Raw genomic sequence first — 8,687 nt, forward strand, 5'->3', positions numbered from 1 at the left:
TCTCAGGCTTGCCAGTGTGAGATCCCTTTCTTTATGGCCTTACGCCACTCTACTTGTCAAGGTTTTCTTACCATTAGTGACTCCATTTTGATTCTGACAACTTTACAAAATCCTAGCCTGTTTTACTCTCTCAGGAGATTAGACAGGCAAGACCACCTTTGTGCTGAACACTTTGTATGTTTCATCTCACTTATTCCTCATGATGTTGGGGTATCATTGTTATACCTATTATACAGATTTTAAAAACTGAGGCTCAAGTGCACAGCCTGGCTCAAGCCAGTCACACCATGAATAAGAGGAGGACCTGGGGTTTCTGGCTGGTCTGGACCTGAAGCCTAGTGTTCCTTACCTCCAGGACCCATGCATTCTGCGTGCCCTGCCCAGGACAGTTGGCCCATCCGCACCTTGCCACGACACACAGGTTCTGGAGGCCCAAGCTCTGGAACTGATTTGCTGTGTGACCCGAGCCAGGTTGCTCCTTGCAACCTCTCTTGGCCTCAGCTTTCTTATCTTTCCAGTGGGAACAATGGATCCCCAAATGCCTGCCTTGCTAGTCGGAGGTGTGCCAAAGACGACACAGGCCACAGATGAGAAAGCAGTTGGAAATTGTAAAGTGCAGGTGACAATACATTGGATTGTTTTGAGAGATTTCTTTGAAAACCTGGGTGTGCCTGGTCAGTGGCGTTGCAGGGAGGGTCAGAGCTCCCACTGCCTCTGGGTGTGAGAGCTACAGGAGACTCCCAGCCACTAGCCCTTCCTCCCTCCCTCCCTCCCCGCCTCCCTCCTTCCTTTCCTCCCTCTGAGGGGAAATGGCCCAGGCTGCTCAGTGCTGGCTCTCCCCACACTGTCTCCTGCTCCCCTACATCCTGCCAGCCGGCCACCTCCCTACAGCAGGAAGTGAGATCTCTGCTTAGCCTGCCGGGCCAACAGGAAGAGGCTAGGATGTGTGAGCCAATCCCTGACCTTGCTCTGGGCATGCAAACTTCCACTTAACCCCTCAAACCAGTCCAGAATTCCCACTTTTGGAGTGGTAGCAGGGCATGAAAGGTGTTCTCTTGCTCTGGCGCCTGCCTGACTGGCTTTTGCAGCCTTTTCCTCTCTCTGGGCCTCAGTTTCCCCGTCTATAAAATGGGAATTTATATTATTCCTGGACTAACTCCAAACATCACTGAACTGCTGAGAACCTCAAATAGGACAATAAGCGTTTCGAATGCCACTAGAAATAGAAAGCTGTCTGAATTCGTTGCAGTGCACAGTCATGAACAGATGAAGTGCTTAGGAAATGTCAGTGGAAGTATTCTCATTGGTATAGTGGGGAGTAAAAATAAGAAATAAAAAAATAAAAACCAGTGGAAGTAGACAGAGACGGGGGGAGCTAGGTTCAAATGTATATGACCTTGAACAAGTTAGCTCATCTTTCAGAGCCCTCACGTGTCAAAAGCAGGATAATCGTGGTGCCTGCCTCCGAAGGCAGCTGCAGGGATTAAATGGGAACAGAATTATACAATGATAACTTATATTATTAAAATTATCTTATGAGTCAAAAAAGAGATGAGCAAACAAAGTCTCTGGCTCTCAAAGTCTTAACAGTTGCGGGAGATAAAATTCATCTCTTTGGAGCCACCTCCAGTTGATTGGCAGGGGCTGCCTAGAGGGCTGCGTAGAGGATTATAAAAACCAGGTCTACTCCCAGCAGGGGAAAAAAGGGATTGATTATCAATGGCTGCCACTGGCAGGAGGAAGGAGAGTGGCAGCAGGTGGACAGTGCGTATGCTGGCCCCGGTCTGGTTAGAGAGGAAGACACGTAAGCAGAGAACTCTGATATAAGGCAAGCCACTTGTCTGGGGAAGGCAGGACCGGGAGCCATTTGCCAAGTGGCCTTGGCATTCGAGACAAAGGTTGAAGGGTGAACGGAAGGAAGGTTACTCTAGGCAGAGGGAACAGCTTGAGCAAACACCTGAGTTCTGGCTGCAAGGAACAGATGACCCCACCAAATGTGGCTTAGACAAGAAGGACAATTTATTCCCTTTCAAGACAAGAAGTCCGATGTTTGCTTTCAGGGCTAGTTAATTGAACAGCTCAACATGGCACCAAGTTCCTTATATTTTCTACCTCCCTGGGGTCATGGACTGAAGTGTGTCCCCTCCCCATATTTATTATTGAAGTCCTATTATTGAGGTCCTAACCCCCAGGACCTCAGAATGTAACAGTATTTTGAGAAAAGGCCTTTAAAAAGATGATTAAGTTAAAATGAGGCCGTTTGGGTGAGCCCTAATCCAATTTCACCGGTAGCCTTATAAGAGGAGGAAATTTGGACACACAGAGACACCAGGGCGCTGGTGCCCAGAGGAAAGGCCATGTGGGGACACAGGGAGAAGGCAGCTGTCTGCAAGCCAAGGAACGAGGCCGCAGGAGAAACCAACCCTGCCAAAACCTTGATCTTGGACTTCTAGCCTCCAGAACCGCAAGAAAATAAATTTCTGCCGTTTAAGCCACCTGGTCTGTGGTATTTTGTTATGGCAGCCTGAGCTGACTCACGCAGCCGGCAAGATGGCAGCCGGGGCTGTGGGAGTAACAGGCACGATGCCGTCTGACAAGACGGGGCTAAGGGTTTCCCTTCTTGTGTGTCTCTTCATCGTGGAGGAAAACCTTTCCCAGAGACCCTTCAAACGACTTCCCTTAAGAACTTAGGGGCCCAATGCATTAGCCAGGATATATGTTGGCTGTATCAAAGACCCAAACAACGGTGGCCTAAACACGAGAGATGTTTATCTCTTGTTCACGTAACAGTTGAGGCACAAGCAGTCCAGGGTGGGTCTGGCAGCTCCATGCGTCTGGGCCCCTGGCGCTCCCTGTCTTGTTGCTCTACTCACTATGGTTTTGCCCTCACTGCAAGATGGCTCCACACACAGGCGCTAAGAAAGAGATGACCTGGAAGTCGCACAAAGTTCTACTGGTCCCATCTCATTGGCCAGAACTTGGTTCTGTGGCCACACCCAGGTGCAAAGGAGGCTGGGAAATGTCTTATTCTGAATGGCCAGGTGCCTAGCTAAAAATTCCTTTATAGAAAAGAGGCAGCATGAATACAGGGGGACACTTAGCAGTCTGTACCTCACCAGAATTGAGTCACATGCCCCTGCCCCCATCAATGCCTGATCAGGGAAATTGTCTCAGACCAATGGTTCTCAAACTCGGGCATGCACCAGAATCACCTGGAAGGCTTGTCAATACAGATTGCTGCTCCCACCCACACAGTAGGTCTGAGGTGGGGCCCTGGAATCTGCATTTCTAACAAGTTCCCTGGTGCTGCCAGTCTGGGACCACACTTTGAAAACCATTGTCTTAGGTTAATCATTATTTGCCTCCTGGGGCCACGTTGGAGTTAGGTGCCCTGAGCACTTGGAGGGGGACCCCTAGGACACAGGGGCTGTATCTGCATGAAAGAATGGTGAGAAATGTTGTTAGGTGGCAGTTAGGAGACTCTCCTGGAAACAGGGAGGTGGGTGGTTTGGAGAGGCTATGCAGGCCAGGTGTCACGCTGGAGATGGGCCCAGTTTATAAAAAGTCAGAGTCAGGCAAAAGCGTTTGACCTTTATCCTGAAGGCTCTGGGGAGCCATGGAAGGTTCTAGAGCAAGGAAATTCCATGATCAGATCTGTGGAGGATGCATTAAAATAGTGGTCCTCAAAGTGGAGTCCTCAGACCTCCTTGCACCGGATCCCTTGGAGAACTTTTAATATGCAGATTCCCAGGCGTGTGCAACCCACGCCCGTGGTTATGGAGACGAGAATTCTGCATTTACAACATCCTCCCTCTTTCCCGAGTGATTCTGATGCACTTTGAAGTTTGAGAACCACTGGATTAGAGAGGGGAAACCCTGGAGGTAGGGGGCCTTTTGGAGGCAATACCCTCCATGACGTAACTCCTGTTTCATATCTTTCTGGTTCGTTATGCCTAGAACTTTGCCTGGCACATAGTATGCAATAAATATTTGTTTTTAGTAGAGTTAGGAACTTCAATTTGGGTGCCGATTTTGTCATAGACCTATTCTGTGACCTCTGACAAGTATGTCCCCACCCTTCATCTCTTTTTTTCCCCTTATCTGTAAAATGAGTTTGGAGATAATTCCTTGAACTTTTTGGTCCTAGAATTCTGGTTGATAGATTGAGACACTGTCCAATCAATCAACAGGAAATTTGTGTTTTGTCCCCCCTCTCCCAGACAAAGGTCTTTCTCTCCTAAAGGGGCCACAGAGATTGTGACAGGTGGTGGTATCCTTCCTATCAGTCCTTCCCCTAGCCCAGGACAACCAAAACAATAGGACACAAGCAGCACGTACTGAAATGACTTTTAATATCTCATGTTGCAGCAAAATTAAAAATATACAAAAAGTTTGTGGTGTACAAAAGAGTCTCAGTACAGAAGCCCCCAGCTTGAAGCCCACTCCCCGTCCTGGGGGAAGCGCAGAGGGGCAGTGGGGGTTGAGGGACTGGGGATGGCACAGATGTAGTAAATACCAGGTGGTGGGACCAGGAATAGGAAGCAGGTGGAGGGGGTGAGGGCTGATTAGGGAGGGAAGAGACAACATGGAGGAAGAATCACTTGGAATTGTGCTGACAGAGGAAATCAGCCCCTCAGGCATGGCTAGTGATTCCTGGGGTTGGGGGGAAAGAGTGGAGTGGGGGACCAGGGCCGGGGGTGTTCTGGTGGGATCCCCAATGGTACTGGGTTCTGGTCCTACCCCACCACCAACTTGCTGTGTGACCTTGGGCTGGCTGCCTTCCGTCTCTGGGCCTGCCCCTTCCGTCAAATGGTACGTTAGATGACTAAATTACTTGTTCTCAGCATGGGGTTCCAGCCCCGCAGGGCCCATGAAGGCAGGAACGGGGGCCCACGAGTGCTTTTTGAGAATTCTGCGTTAAGCAATCCAATAGAATACAAACATTTCCCCACCCTTGAGCCCTAGAAGCTAACTTGAAGCCTCAGCAGCATTTATCTGCAATCAGAAGCTCAGCTTGAGTTAATTTAATGTGGGAAAATGAATTCTTCTTTAAGAAATGAGGCCTGTTTAGGAGAAAAACCTCCCAAACCGTAGGGTCCTCGGGGGAAGAAAATAATAAGAGATGGCTCTGGGAATCATAGCGATTTCTTCCAGCTATTTCATGACTGATTCGGAAAATCAGTGGGGTTGGGGGCTGTGTTTATATGAGGCCCCCCAAATTTGGTGGTTTAGCCCAATGGAGACAGGCGGGAGGAGGGTCATTAGTAGGTCTGGTGGGACTTAGGGATTTGGGGGAGAGGGAGATGGAGGAATATCCTTTTCCCACCTGGTGCCTTTCTTACCCCCTCTTTGTCCCAGGGTACCCTCCACTCTGAGATTATTGCAGGTGCTCCTGGGCCCCCACCCCTTCAGCCTGGCCTGGGGGTGCTCTTACAGCGATTGTGCATAGAATAAAGGCCAGGGTTGCTGAGGAGAGGGCAGCTCCCTCCTTGTCGTGAGAAGGGAAGGGTGCAAGAAGCCAAGCACAAGGGGTGACCCCTCTGTCCCCTGGGGAGTTCTCTGCTTCCAGGAACCAGGCCATGCCTGGACTGTGCCTTCCTCTCCACTCCCACAATCTCCTGCTGCAGAGTGCTTCCTCCCCCCACCTCTCACCAAGCAAACAAGAACCCAGGAATGTCCTAGCCCCCTCCCCAACCAGGATGGCACATTGCAGTCCCTTTCCTCCCCAGCCCCAGGCTCTCAGAAGTCTCTCTGTTTGGGAAGGGGGACTCGGGCCCCATCCCCACTGCTGCCCATGCGGCTTGGCACTCACTCAGTCCCTTCCGTGGAGACAGCACAAAGCACTTCAATACAGAAATTGACAGCCCCACTCCCACCCCCAGGCCCTACCCCAGCTCAAACTGGGAGGGAGACAGGTGCCAAAGGTGACAGGGGCCAGCACAGGACGGGGCAGTTGGGTCCTGGCTTTCAGCCCTCATCCTGCACCTGCTCTCTCTTACCCAGTGCAGGTTCCCTCTAACAAGGGGCCCCAAGCTGGAGAACGCCAGCCCCTAAAGCCCTGAGGCACTGGGGTGGGGGGCCCTGTAGCCCTTATCAGATGATGGTTCCCAAACCCGGACCTTGTGGAATCCTAGACTTCCCTCCCCTTTTCAGCCGAGAGGGCAGGGGAGTCAGCTCTCAGATGGCCAGGTGGTAGGGATTTAGGTTTGGACTAGCAAAGTCTCAGGGGGAGGGAGCCAGGGCCTCTGTCCCTAACTACCCCAGGGGGATTTCAGATTCTGCAGGACTCCCCAGAACCTTCTCAACATTTTCAACCAAACGTCTCACACTGGGGACCTGTAGACCAAATATGAGTGTGTAGTTTGGCCAGCAAAGCGTTTTCCCAAAATTTGAATTTTAGTGCCCATAGGCAGGGCACATACTCTTGTGTTTGCCACAGTCCCCGCCACTCCCTATTGTCTGGCACCTCCATTTCTCTTATTTTCATTAACCTGAGGCATTTGAGTTTGCAATCCATGTACCCCCTGCCCCAGAAAACCTTCTCCTCACTGTCTGAGGCTTCTGTGGACTCCAGGCCCAAGTGAGTCCCAAGGGAAGAACCTGCGGAACTTCAGTACTTTGGAGGGCTTTGGGCTGCCGGGCAAGACCTTCCCTGGATGTTCCCAGCCCATACCCGGCCCTTACCCAGAGACCTGGATGTTCCCTAGGCCTCACCCTCCTTGCCTTCTGCTTTTCCCAACTCTCCTGGGTGACACGCCTCTATGGGACACAAGTGTAGCTGGCTGGGGGTAAGGCAGATTTTGGGGAGACACAAGGATGAGCAGATGAGAGGAGGGGACCAAGCAAGCCTCCCTTGCTGGGGAGCCCCTCCCAGGGAGGGGTGGAGGTCTGCGCTGCTCAGCTGGGGTGACAGTTACAAGGCACATGGTATGTCAGTGTGTGGGTGCCGTGAGGGGTGTGTGGTGCTTGGAGAGGTTTGGGGAACACAGCAGCCTGGGGGGTCAGTTCCAGGGTGGGTGCTCAAGAGAACAGGGAGGCAGAAGCCTACCCTGGAAATGGGGACACTGGTTTCCTGGGGTGAGAGATACCAAGGACAGGGCCTGCCATGTTTGGTACCCAGAGCGTCCCGTTCTCTTCTGTTTCTGGCAAAATTAAGAGGTACCCGACCACCTCTCATCCCCAGGGAAATCCTAACTGCCACTGACTTCCTGTGTGATCTCGGGCAAGTGCATGACCCTCTCTGAGTCTCACTTTCTCCTGCATAACGGATGTGGAGGGCAGGTGGCTTAGGGAACCCTAAGGGACACTCTGGGCAACAAGAACCCTGTACAGATTCTGGGAAGGACTGAGCATCCAGACTGGGGTGGGGGACAGGGAACCGGGGGCTGAGGACCCGGGGGTCCTATTCTGGCAGGGAAGAGAGAGACCGCTGAGGTAGCTTATGTCATAGAAAGGAAAACAAAACAACCGCTCTAAGGGATGGGCCCTCTCTCATCTGACTCCTCTATCCCAGTGGAACAAAGGGACCGGCCAGCGGAGAGGGGTCCTCAGGCCTGGGAGGGATGGAGTGCTGAGCTCCTGGGTAGGGCGTCCTTAAGACTTTCCTAAGGGGGAGAAGCAGGAGCAGGTGCCTGCAGCCTTCTTGTGCCCTTGGACTGTGGCCATTTCTGGCGCTCAGATGTCCTTGCACACAGGCCCTGTGGGAAGGTTGTGTGGGATTGAGAAGGTGTGGGGGCTGGGGCGGCCGTGGCTGTCACACCAAGCACAGCCAGCTCCTGCTGCCTGGTTCTCCTGGAGTCTCTTGGAGCCGCAAAGAACTCCCCACGCCCAGCTGGGACATTTCTAACTTTTTCTTCTAAGATGTTGGAGCAGCCAGACAGGCCATTCTAGGACCCTGGGGAGTAAAATAACTTGCCAAGGGTGACCCTCATGCCACCTCTCTGGGCCTCAGTTTCCTCATCTTTAAGATGGGTTGATAACACCTCTCTTGTAGGGATGTTGCGGGCAGGGAAGGGTGTAAGTAAAATGACACAGGGTGAAAATTCCTAGTACACAGTCGCCTCTGGAGAAATAGTCAGCTGGGGCTGGGGCTGCGTCTTCAAAGCTACCATCTCACAAAGGCTTTGCCCCGTGTGTGCCTGGCCGTGGAATTCAGCCAGATTTGGGCAAAGGACACAGAGGGTGGATGAACCCCCCAGAGCTGGCCTGGGTCAGCCTTGGGCTTCTCCCACCACCCATCACTCTTGAGGCCTCTTAGGGACCAGGGAAGTAGAAGAAAGAAGGAAAAGCGTTCTTTATGTGTTGGCAACAGGGATGCACGCACCATCTTGACCTGTGTGTCAGGCTAGGGGTGACTTGTATCACAAGTGTGATGTGTGCTTGTTTGTGTATATGTGTGCAGTCCTACCCTCTCTGCCTTTGGGCTTCCCCTGCACCTTGAGTGTGGCCCTCTCCCTGCACCCCCAGCAAATTCGCCATTACCCATCCCCTTTTGATGGGACAGCCCAGAGTCTGGGACCTTGTGGGAGCAGCTGCCACTCTGGGCCTAAGTTTCCCATCTGTAACCAAGAGAGGCTGAACCAGGAAGGACTGAGCACCCTCTAATTTGCATAGTCTAGGATTCTCATGGCCCACCTCACCCCAGCCCAGGTCTGTGTCTGTCCTTAACGTCCCCTGCCGTCCCCTCC

Source organism: Eulemur rufifrons, chromosome 20 (genome assembly GCF_041146395.1).
Source record: "Eulemur rufifrons isolate Redbay chromosome 20, OSU_ERuf_1, whole genome shotgun sequence".
NCBI classification, from domain to species: Eukaryota; Metazoa; Chordata; class Mammalia; order Primates; family Lemuridae; genus Eulemur; species Eulemur rufifrons.